The 12,070-nt window shown below is 47.4% G+C and overlaps 1 protein-coding gene across 6 annotated transcripts in view; it reads left to right on the forward strand.

The window, feature by feature from the left end:
• The first annotated feature begins 6,075 nt into the window (after window positions 1-6,075).
• IFNAR2 (interferon alpha and beta receptor subunit 2) overlaps window positions 6,076-12,070 on the forward strand; it is a 37,674-nt gene continuing 31,679 nt past the window's right edge. For 5 of the 6 annotated variants that reach the window (XM_084843636.1, XM_084843637.1, XM_084843631.1 and 2 more), the window contains exon 1: window positions 6,102-6,397. The gene's annotated coding sequence lies outside the window, so the exon portion shown is untranslated. Of the gene's footprint in view, window positions 6,398-12,070 lie in introns of all 6 variants that reach the window. The other variant, XM_084843632.1, reaches the window with a different exon arrangement.

Genomic DNA, 12,070 nt, shown 5'->3' on the forward strand with positions numbered 1-12,070 from the left:
CCCCCCGTCAAGGATTTCAGGGGGTGGGACGGAGCGCCTCCCCCCCACCGTGGATGTCCCTGGATGAAACCAGGTAAGTGTTTCATACATCCCTACTGGTTAGTAATATTTTAAGCTGGTTAAATTGTTAAGCTCTACTATTATATGTTAACTGAAGGGCAATATATGGTTATTGGAAATGAATTATAGGCCTACTTCCTTGCTTTAAGACTGATTATATGGTATTGAAATGTAAGGTTGATTATCTATGCTGTACTGAATTGTAATATCACCAGTGTTATAGGTATAACTTTTAAGGAGAATGGTATTTGAAGTTTGTGTGTAATGGAGTTTAAATTTAATCTTTTTAAGTAACTTTTTAATATTTTTTCATTCTCTTTCTTGATTTCTTCTTCCTTCTCCTTCTGTTTTCTTTTTTCTCTCTTTTTCATTATTGCTGCGTCCTCTTAAGAATACTATATTGTTGGGAAACTGTAGATGCTGATTAAGTTGTTGGTACTGTTTATTTCATCTATAAAGATAAAAATAGAATAAAATGTGTTTAAAAAAAGAAAAGAAAATAACTACTTCACAGCTTTATTATAGGCTCTCTTCACACTTGAGGTTTTTTTAGCAGGATCATTCTTCTTTAATCACTGCTTTTCACAGGAGCTTTAGATGACGCGTCTGCTCTCCCACAACTTTTCTTCCCTCTTCTTGTGTTATCTGAGGGAAGATAACCCGGCATCTTCTGTGCTTGTGATTGAAATCATAATTTCCCCCCTGTGTATTTCCCCTTTAGCGCTTTGTGTGGGTGTGTGCTCGGAGGTGTTGCTGGATGGTGTTAAATAACATTGTCATGACAACAAATTGGTGGGAAGGGGGGGCAGGTCACTGGTGACCGTTTCTGCCTCTCCTCCATTCCACTATGGGCTCCGAGATCCCCTTGAACACAACAATGCTTACTTCCGAGTAAACTCATTGGCTGTAAGGCTTTCCTTTCCTGGGAGTGCCACTGAAATCTGTGTGGCTTGCTTCTGAGTAGGAACGCATAGGAGTGCACTGTAAGTCTACTTAGAGTGGCAGTCTTAAGGTCTCCCATCCCCTTCAGTGAATTAACTTGGAACCTCCCCCCCCATTGATTTCACTGACTGCTTCTTCTCCCTTTTGCTCACCATATTGAAGGGCATTTTTCCTCCCAGGGTGGATGGGGGCGTTTCTCTTCTCAGCCACGCGGGAGAAAGGCTTGACAGTTAGGATTTCAATGGGTATTAAAAATGCATTTTCTCCTCCCCTGAATAAATTAATCATGCAGGGTCGACATGGTCATTTTTAATAGTTTCCTTTTGGGGTGTGGAGTTGTTTTAGATAAGGCAGTAATGCTGAGGTGGTTTTCCATAGTACTCCCTCCCACCTAGCCAGCCACTATCTCTTCTCCCAGCCCACCTTGCAGGGTCATTGGGAAGCCAAAATAAGGGGAAAGAGCAACAACAGCATGAGGGGGGGAGATCAAATCAGGTCTAATGAAGGTGTCCCCCATGAAGCGGTCACCTGTGGGGGTGGGGGCTGCTAGGGGTGGCTTGGTGCATAGACTGTATACAAGTCCGTTTGTTGATTTCTAACTTCTGTAGTTGGGAACCCAGAAATCGGTATACCCTTCAAACTCAGTAGTGCAAGCAACATACTGCATTTAATTCCATCACACACTGACATATTTAGCAGAGAAGGACTAGCAGCACAGCAATGCCAGGGTAAGCCACCAGGAAGACTCTCTCTCCCTCGGAGGAAGGAGGGGACCGGCTCCCATAGCCCCCTATCCAGGCCACTAGAAGTGCTTCGGACTTCCCTCCTGCTGTGGAGGAGTGAAGGGATGGGGCGGAGCCATCAATCATGTTACAGGAACCAATGATCAGGGGAGGGGAGGGGAGGGGAGGGGAGGGGAGGGGCATGGGGCCAGCAGTCCCCTTCTGTCCTGATTGTTCCGTGCAGCTCAGCCCAGCAATTAAAAGATATAATGAGGAGGGAAGTGCTATGAGAGATGCCTGTATACAGGGCCAGTCTAAATCCCAGAAAGGATCAGGAATCAAAAGGAACAGTTTGTGGTGGAATAAAATGCCAGGTGTGAAGAGAGTGTTAGAGGGACTCGGACCATGAGTCCCTCTAAGGACCCCTCCTGCAAGGGATACTATCAAAAGTATGGGGAGGACCACAATGAAATGTTTGCCCCGGCGGTAAAGCACACCAAGATTAGAGTGATGCTGAGCGTAGCAGCTAGCAGGAAGATGCAAGTTCAGCATCTAGACATCAAAACAGCATTCCTGTATGGTGAAATAGAGGAAGACCTCTACATGATGCAACTGCCAGGAATTGTAGATCCAGAAGGGACAAGGAAATTGCACAAATGCATTTGTGGACTTAAGCAGGCTGCCAGGGCCTGGAATGAGAAAACTAATGGAGTCCTAGTAAATCTTGGCTTCACCAAGGGGAAAGCAGACTCCTGCCTCTATACCAGACAGAAAGGGGGCAGGTGGGCATACATACTGGTGTATGTGGACCATTTGGTCCTATACTATGAGTGGGAAAGCGATGGCATGGAAATTATGCTCAGACTGAAGCAGAACTTTGAAATCAAGGACCTGGGTCCGTGAGTATACAGGTCGAGAAGGGGGACAATGGGAGTTTCCTCCTTAGTCAAAGACAGAAGATTGAGGGGATGCTGCTGGAGTTTGGAATGGCAGAGGCGAAGGGGGTCAAGACTCCCATGACCACAGATCACCTGAAGGGGCGAGATGACATCCCACTGCTGCTATTCATTGCAATAGTGACCAAGCCAGACATAGCTGCAGCCATGGGCATCCTGAGCAGGAAAGTGGCCCAGCCATCTCAACACGACTGAAATGGAGTGAAGCGTGTGACGCGCTACTTGAAAGGTACCACACATACAAAGCTCAAACTGCCCAGCAGCATGCATGCAGGGCTGATCAGGTTTGTGAATGCAGACTGGGTGGGCGATGAGCCAGACCGCAAGTCCACATCAGGAAACTGTTCGCATACAGTGGCAGGACTATCAGTTGGGCCAGAAAGAAGCAGGAAGTTGCGGCCATGTCTTCGACAGAAGCAAAGTATGCGGCAGCAGCCAGTGCATGTCAGGAAGTGATTCGGCTTAGACAATTATTCACTGATATGGGACTGGAGAACACTCAAGCCGCAGTGCTATATGAAGACAATCAGGGGTGCCTAAAGCTGGCATCGAGCGAGAACCTGAGGCCATGGACAAAGCACACTGACATGAGGCATCAACTTAGTAGAGCAAGAGGTGATTGAACGACGTATTGCCCAACTGAAGAAATGGTGGCAGATGTGCTGACAAAGCCTCTGCCGAGAAAACTGCAGCAGTGCCACCCGAAGGGCATGGGATTAGTACAGTGACCCATTGCCCTCGAGAAGGGGCGTTAGAGGGACTTGGCCCGTGAGTCACTTAACCTGGACTTGAAGGGTTAATATGTACCTGGGTCAGGTGGGAGGGGCTCTCTGGGAGATCTGATTGCCTTTTCCTTATCTTCTTCCCCTACTCTGGTGTTCTCTTCCTACTTCCTTCTGCAAGAGATGCTGTCCATGAGGCTGACCTCAGCCAACTTACCTCAAGATGTAAGCTTGTTATATATCAAGTAAAGTCTGTTCTTAACCCACCACTCGAGTGTGTTTTGTCTACATCCGTGGCTACTGACTGGGCGGGGGGGGGGGGGCTGATTTGGACTTCAGAGAGCCATAGATATCCTGTGGGTTACAATGGGGGCTGGTTTCTGTCTTTGGGCATCCCTACACCGGCCTAAAATCCTGCATTTAAAACAGGGCTTTCTGCTTCCGTTCTAAATGCAGGATCATGATGACTCCCTTTTTCATGTGCTTCCTTTTCCCCCACCCCCTTCCCCCTCCTTCTCCCTGTATCTGAGTCTTCCATTATCTTTCATTGGTCTTGCTCCTCTTGCAGCTTTTCCTCTTTTCATGGAGGGAACTCAAGCCGAACACAAGGGGGTAATTTGATAGCTCATTATCTGTGACCTATTTAAACATGGAACAGAGAACATTTAGCGCAGGAGACACCTTGGATGATCACGGTGTCATGTAAAGAGTCCGCAAACTTCTGTGTGAAGGAGCAATCTGAATCGCAGGATAAAAGCTCCATGTGAAGAAAGCCTTTGTGTTCACTGCTCTTTCCCACAACAAATCCATTACTGTCTCCTCAGAAGTAACCCCTATTGTGGTCAGTGAGGTCCTGTGGGTTAAAATGGGGGCTGGTTTCCATCTGTGTGTTCTCCCCCCACCTTTCCCAGCACAAGCATATGTGTGTGTACTTAGAAGTAACTCCCATTTGCTCAATGAGGCTTACTCCTGAAATGCAGATGCATCTGCACTTTAAAGGGAAAGGAGAAAGGGGGGAGGGGAAAAGGCTCTCTTATTGGTTGAGCAGCCTCTGCCAGTCAGATGAAGTTCACTCCAACCCCCAGCCCCACCAGGAAGTATGTTCTGTGAAGCGACTTTTACTGCTGTGGAGAATCTGCTTGTGAAACCCTGCTCACAGCAAAGCCGGTTCCTTTTAACAAAAACCCCATATTCCTCCATTAGCTTCTCCTTCCGTTGTCATGGAAACACAGCCCTACATCCATGTTTTTGTGCCATGCTGCTGGTGCTGTGAATCACCGCACATGATTTTTACCATGCAGTCTATGGGCTCAGCTGCAATCTGTGATTTGATTATAGTTTTTCAAGGAACTATATAAAAATCATGCAAATTCATAGGGATCTGTGCCTCAGATCCATGTTTCTGTGCTACAGTGGCACTCCAAAGTACAGGATCCATCGTTTTTATGGTCAGTCCATGGGTGCAGATGTGATGTGTGCTTTGACACTAGGCTGGGTGGCATGCCATGTAAAAAAATCATGAGTATCCATATTTTTTCACAATGGTAGTGCTTGAAAGCCCTGGATACTGAGACTGATATGGTTACAAGATGGGGGATACGTGGCTCAACCACACTACAAGCGAGAAGGATCTTGGAATTGTTGTCGATCACAAGCTGAATATGAGTCAACAATGTGATGTGGTTGCAAAAAAGGCAAATGCTCCTTTGGGCTTCATTAATAGAAGCATAGCTTCCAAATCCCAGGAAGTACTAGTTCCCCTCTACTCAGCACTGGTTAGGCCTCATCTGGGGTAAGTACTGTGTCCAGTTCTGGGCACCGCACTTTAGGATGCAGACAAGCTGGAGAGGGTTCCGAGGAGGGCAACAAAGATAATTAGGGGACTGGAAACAATGCTCTATGAAGAGACTGAAAGAACTGGGCATCTTTAGCCTTGAGAAGAGAAGACTGAGGGGAGATATGATAGCACTCTTCAAGTTCTTGAAAGGTTGTCACAGAGAAGGCCAGGATCTCTTCTGGATCATCCCAGAGTGCAGGACACGGAATAATGGGCTCAAGTTTGAGGAAGCCAGATTCCGGCTGAACATAAAGAAAAACTTCCTGTTACAGCAATATGACAATGGAACCAATTACCTATTACCTAGGGAGGTGGTGGGCTCTCCCACACTGGAGGCCTTCAAGACGAGGCTGGACAGCCATCTGTCAGGGATGCTCTGACTTGGATTCCTGCACTGAGCAGGGGGTTGGACTCGATGGTCTTGTAGGCTCCTTCCAACCCTACTATTCTATGATTCTGTCTGCAGTGACAGTCCTGATCTGATCTTGGCTTTGGGAATATTGGGGGGGGTACAGTCACAAATTGTGATTTGATCATAGTTTGGGGAACAATTTGTGTGTGGTGGGGGACCCATTCAAATTCAAGATGATCCATTTTTGAGTAAAGTACTAGATCGAACTTTCCCTGGTATTCCTTACACCCCAATTCTATACTTACTTACCTGGGAGTGCACTCACCGCCACTGAACTCAAGAGGGCGAGCTTACGTCTTGGCAAACTGGGGGCACAAAAGAGATGCCAACCAGTTCAGACCTTAGGGACCAGCGGGGGGGTCGAACTAGTATGCGGGTTCAAGGACCCAGAACCTCTTATGTAACATCCGACTAGGCGAAGCTTGTCTCTGCCGGGGAGACGGAAGCGACAGGCGCGGCGGGGCTGGAATCGGCCGGTGAATGCAAGAATCGCTTCCTTCTCGCAGCCAGCCCCCAACCAGCCCCTCTTCTTCAGCTTCCCCGGACACGGCCCCGGCAGCAAAAACAAGACCCGCCCACTCCCCCCCTCCGCCCCTGGCCTTTTGCTTTCGGTTTGGACCCGCAGAAGCCTTCGCCGCCAACTCGAGCGATGTCGCGTCCGCCTTGAAGAGGGCGCCGGGCTGGGTCTCCACAGCCGCGGCGCAGACGGGGTCTGAGAACCAAAGGACGAGCTCGCCGGCCTGCAGGTACGCTGGGGCTGGGCGCGCTGCCCGCGAAGGAGAGAGCGGGATCCCCGCCCGGAGGGAGCAGGCGAGAGTGGGCCTCTCGGTCGCGGGATGCGGTTGCGTCTCGCTGAATTCCCCACCCCAGCCACGGGGCTTTCCTTGACGCGCTGGCGGGGGCGAGAGCCGGCCTTCCAGCCTCCCCGGTCTCTCCCGCGGCTCAGGCGTTCCCGCGGGACCAGCTCGCAGGATCTTGGCACGGGACAGGCAGGACCAGCTGGCTGGCTGACGGGCCTCGCCCGGGCGCTAGCGCCGGCTGGCGGCTGTGCGCCGTTGGGAGGCGGACGCCCATCCTAGCGAGGCCCCCGCAGGAGGGCGTCGCTTGGAAGGACAAGCCTCAGCCTTAGAATAGCAGGGGAGAGGACGGATGTCGGGCAGCGTTAGGCAGACTTACACCCGTTGATCTCGGCAGGCGTAAGTGCGCTGAACTTTTATGGGCTGGGCTTGCAAGAGTTCTGCTGAGCCTGTGCAGAGTGCATTGCCCTCGCCTCTGGGAGGAAGCCACAGGCCCGCGCATGCACCTGGTCGTAGAGAAAAGATGCCTTTGCCAGGGAGCTGTTGGCGTCTCAAGCAAAAAAGAAGACATACCGCACCACCCTAAACATGTTTATTCAAAAGGAAGGGCTTCTGCTTTCAGTGCACACACATTTCCGGCCGTGTCTCTTGTGGTGAGAAGGCAATAGCCGCCTTCCGCTTATCTTTAGGTGCTTGAGCTAAGGTGCATCACCATGCCTCCTTAAGCACAGACAATGTGTCCTTAGATGTATTGTAAAATATATAAAAAGAGAGCTGGCCTTTGGTCGACTGAGGGGCCTAGGTAGACACAGGTACGATGAATGGGCTGTAGTTCAGTGGGGAAGGGCTTTAACTCAGTGGTAAGAGCCCGTGTTTGCTTCCAGAAAGTCCCAGGTTCAATCCCTTGCATAGGAAAAGGAAAGAATCCTTCCTGAAACCCTGGACAGCTGCTGCCTGTCAGTGTCGACAGTACTGACCTAGATAGACCAATGGTCTAACACAGTAGAAGGCAGCTTTCTATGCATCTACAATTAATAGACATTTAAAATCTGCTGCTCATGTAGTCCAGAGCGCTCAGATTTCCAGGAATGTCTGAAAATGGGATATTTGTACATCAGACTGATAACAGTAACTTCTGCTCATCATAGCAGCCAGCTAGCATTCCAGCCAAGAGCAAGGCAAGTCATGTGACAGGATGCAGTGGTTTTGTAGCTCCCCTTTCACACATTTGAATTAGCCTCAGATTACAGAAGGGAGGATTTGCAGTGACAGAATACGTTATGGTGCAGAATATATTGTGGTGCTGATTATTGTGGTTCTGATATCACGTGATTCATATCTTTTGGGAGGCAGTACTTGTTTCAAACAAGTTTGACTCCATTGTTGTTCAGACTGGTTTGAATTAGCACACAGAAACTGGTCGTGTGAATGGGTTTGCTACATACCCACATTGCAACGCAATTCTGGAATCTCACCAAACTCCTCGCCTTAGGCCCACCTTGTTTTATTTCTGGAGACACCCTGAAGATTGTGTGTTGAAGGACTACACATAAATGTATATAACAGACTTATAAATAATAATTCAGAGGGCTTTTCACTCACTTTGTACTTCCCTCACTTGAGTTCCTGCATTTTCCAGGGGGCTATAAAACTTCCCTCATCTACTGTTAAGTTCCTGCTTCCACTAGGGATGTCAGAGAAATCTGCAATGGCTTCAAATGAGATAGGATTTCTGTGAATCTGTGGATTCCACAGAGGATAGGCTTTAACCGAGTTGCATGGATTCTGTGGGCTTGCAGACCGTGGGGTGGGGGGATTTGTGCACTTGCACTAATGTGCATTTGCAAACGAACACAATTCTCGGTCAAGAAATCTGATTCTGTCAATGAGCAGGTGATGGAATGAAAGACGCCTGATAATCCACAAAACACAGATGGAATGGATTTAACAAAGTCCGTACATCCCTAGCTGCCACAGCACTACCTAAAAATCTTTTTTAGAGTTGGGACCTGCAATATGAATTACAGACTATTGTAAACTCCACTGAAGTTTACAAGGAGGGAATGCAGGCCATTCTGATGGTTGTATGTGTGGCTTCCTTGGTCTCCCTTTTGCTGAATACGCCAGTTTCAGAGTAGTAAGAGACTGAGAGCCCTTTGTGCACAATCCAAATAAGACTGCGCAGCTCTATGTTGCCTACAATAAGGGTCAAATGAGATGCAGTGGCAGCAGTTGAAAATAAGGTTCTTTCTTTGCCACAGTGGAGGAGAGTGCGTAACCAGAGATGACATGAGGCTGTTTACAAGTGCACTATATTTGAAAGATTTAGGGCGCAATCCTATGGCTGCTAGTCAGCGGCTAGACGGACATAGGATAGGTCGGTTCCCTGAGAACTGACCTCCACCCCCTCCCGCGCTGCCTCGTAGGCAGCACAGAACGGCTCCGCGCTTGGAAGGAGCACGGGCATTCCTGGGAGCGTGTCGGGGCAGGGAAGTCAGAAATGCTGGCACGACACATCATACGTGTCGGCCAGCTGCCACTTCCCACGCTCCGAGGTCCCATGGCTAGACAGCCAAAATTGGCTATCTAGCTGTAAGTGCAGGGCGGCTGAAGCACGGAGGGGATGATCCCCTCCGTGCTTCTCCTGCTCTGCATTGGACAGTCGGTCGTCTCCTACCTCGATAAGATTGTGGCCTCCATGCACAATCCTTTGCATATCTAAGCATGCGATTTAATCACAATGGATAAACAGGGAATCGGGTCTATGAAATGAAGGCAAAATATGCAAGAAATGAGAGGAAAATAAATGATTTTTAGAGAAATATAATACAATGAAAAGTTCAATGTGGAAAAATTTGGATTAAAGCATAAATTGAAATGGCACTTACATATAGGGCTGACAACATGCAAATTAGCTACAGTTAGCCATTTATAAAAATCCTACATTTGCCCCTAATCATCCTCCAGTCCCCTAACTAAAGCTTACTACTATCCCAGCTGTATAGCAGACTGGTATAAAGATTGAGGAAGAAAGACGTACAGTTACCTACCCCAGTTAGGGAAAACAGGCTCGTGTGGTCTTAGATGAAAGTCTTAGGGTCCAAGGTACAGGATCCAGATAAAAAGTAGGTCCATGTAGGAATTGAAGAAGAAGTTTAACAATGAAGTAGTGAATTCTGAGCCTCACCAGGAAATAAAATAATAGGAAAATAAATAAAAGAAGGAGAAAAATAAACCTAGGAAATCTAAGGAACCAAGAAAGGAGTGAAACCTTCCCAAAGAAGTAAAGATGAATCAGAGCTGTGCAAAGAGTCTGTGGAAAAGTCAGCACTGAAAAACCTAACCTATTGTAAAATCATTGTAAGCAAAAATAATTAAATCTTAAAAGCAAAGTTCCCTTCTCTCTGTGTCCCAAAAAAGACAGATTGTTTCAGCACATGCAAGGCGTTGGGCAGAGGTGCAGTGATGACCCAGCTTGTATGTGAAAAAGTGAAAAGTGAAGCTAAGATGGAGTCCAGTGAAGAAGAACTGAACTTTCCATTCTGCAATACCCCAAAACCTCTTCCAGCTCTCTGATTAGTTCTGTCTCTCCTCTCATAACTAAAACTTTGGTCCTGTATTGGTAGATGGCAGGTCAAGAGGAAAAGTTCATTATGCCACTTTTCTTTTCTGCCCAGAAACAGTTTCCCTCTTGCCTTGGGGCCACTGATGTAATCCTAGGGTCTTATCAGGGAATGCTCCAGGCACTGAGCCTTTGGAAGTATCCAACTTTGTACCTTCTCATACCAGTCCATTGTCTCGTAGCTTGGCCAAGGCCTGGTTACCACAGCAACCATTTATCTCTCTTTTCCTGCATTTGAGAATCCAGAAGTCCAGGCCAAGAGAATCTCTGCCCTGTCTTCCAACAGAAAACATACAGTCATTGTGTTTATGAGCCAAATCAAAGATTTCTTCCATTCCATAGCTCTGTAGGCCTTGTCCCCAGTACTCCCTAAATAGGAACTGAGTAATAGGAGCCATGCTGGTTTATTCATGTGCCCCACTCACCTAGAAAGGAGGGGTAGGAGGATGTGTGTGTGTTTTAATCAAAATGTGTGCCTGGGTGATGAGAGCTGAACCCTTCCCCATTTTATCTTTGGACCATAGGATACACCAGGTCAGACTCTTTCTTCATCTGGTCGAGTATTATCCCCTTCAACTAGAAGCAACATTCCAGGGTTTCAGGCAAAGGGCTTTCCCGACACCTGCTACTTGATCCTTTTCACTGGGGATGTCAGGGATTGAACCTGGGACCTTGTTTACACAAAGCATGTGCTCCCTACAACTGGGTTCACACAATCACAGAGGGGGAAATAAGCCACGGTAGCTTATTTCCCCCCTCCACGCATGCCTGTTGCCCATGGGCTGTTGTAGAGTTCTGGGTGGCTTTTTCCCCACGGCAACAAGTCACCCAGGCCAGGTTCACACAACACGATAAGCTGCACTGTCGAGGGTATATGTTAATCCCACCAGCACATGCAGAGGGGGAATAAGCCACCATGGTTTATTTCCCTCTCCTTGGTCATGCGAACCGGCCCCACCTCTACTACTGAGAAGTAGTAACTTACCATCCTCTGACTTCCCAAGCATGTTTCTCCCAGCCCATCTTCTTTCTGTTATTGGAGCTGGCCTGGGAGAAAAATGCCTTGGGTAACAGAATGTGAGAAGGTAAGGCAGAGCAAGCTGAGAGTTCAGCGGCTCTTATCCTCATCTGCCTTTTCGTCAGACTCTACCCTCTGTGTTACTTGTTAACAAGGCAGACATGTGAATAAGCAAACATGGCTGCTGCACAGTGCACTTCCAATACAGCAGAGGTGTCTTCAGTCAGCTTCCATCTCCCTTTTTCCTTAAAGGACTATTGGCCTTTCAAACAAAAGAAAGACAGAGTTAGAGATGTAAAATTACTGGAAATTTTGAAGCCATTTTGAAGGAACAAAAAACTGTGGGGGGGATTTGGGGGGAAATGGAAAAATATGCAATACTTCTTTTTAGCACCCTTTACAGATCTAAAGTCACTTTGTTGCTTTAGGACAGCGTTCCCCAATCTGGTGCCTCCAAGATGCTTTGGACTTCAGCTCCCATCAGTCCCAGGCAGCATAGTCAATGGTCTGGAATGCTGGAAGTTGTAGTCCAAAGCATCTGGTGGGCACCAGGTTGGGGAAGGCTGACTTAGAAACATAAAAACACATTGTGTATAATTTAATTTGCTCATAAAATTATCATTAAAATTGAAAACTTTAAAAAAGTAAACTCAGTAAATTTGTAATTACTGTCTGAATAAACTATACGTTTAAATTTATTATACCAAACATGGTAATTTTATGAGCAAAGCAAGTTATATCTTTTAGGTTCCTATTTTATGTCTGACCAGAGGGAGCTTCAGCAAATAGTTCCTGAAACATCTGAATCATCCTAGAAGCCAGAAGAAGCAGGAAGAACTAGAGGCAGAGAAAGACTGGTGTACAGAATCTGTTCCTGTTTGTAAGGAAGTTTAGGGAAATCCCTAAACCTGTTCATGCTTGTGGAGTGGATTTTAGGGAAATCTAGGGCTTCTTCACACAGAGCTTTTATCCTGCTACTGAG

This window comes from Heloderma suspectum, chromosome 3, assembly GCF_057233095.1.
Source record: "Heloderma suspectum isolate Gila_16-S chromosome 3, 16-S_ref, whole genome shotgun sequence".
In the NCBI taxonomy this organism is placed as follows: Eukaryota; Metazoa; Chordata; class Lepidosauria; order Squamata; family Helodermatidae; genus Heloderma; species Heloderma suspectum.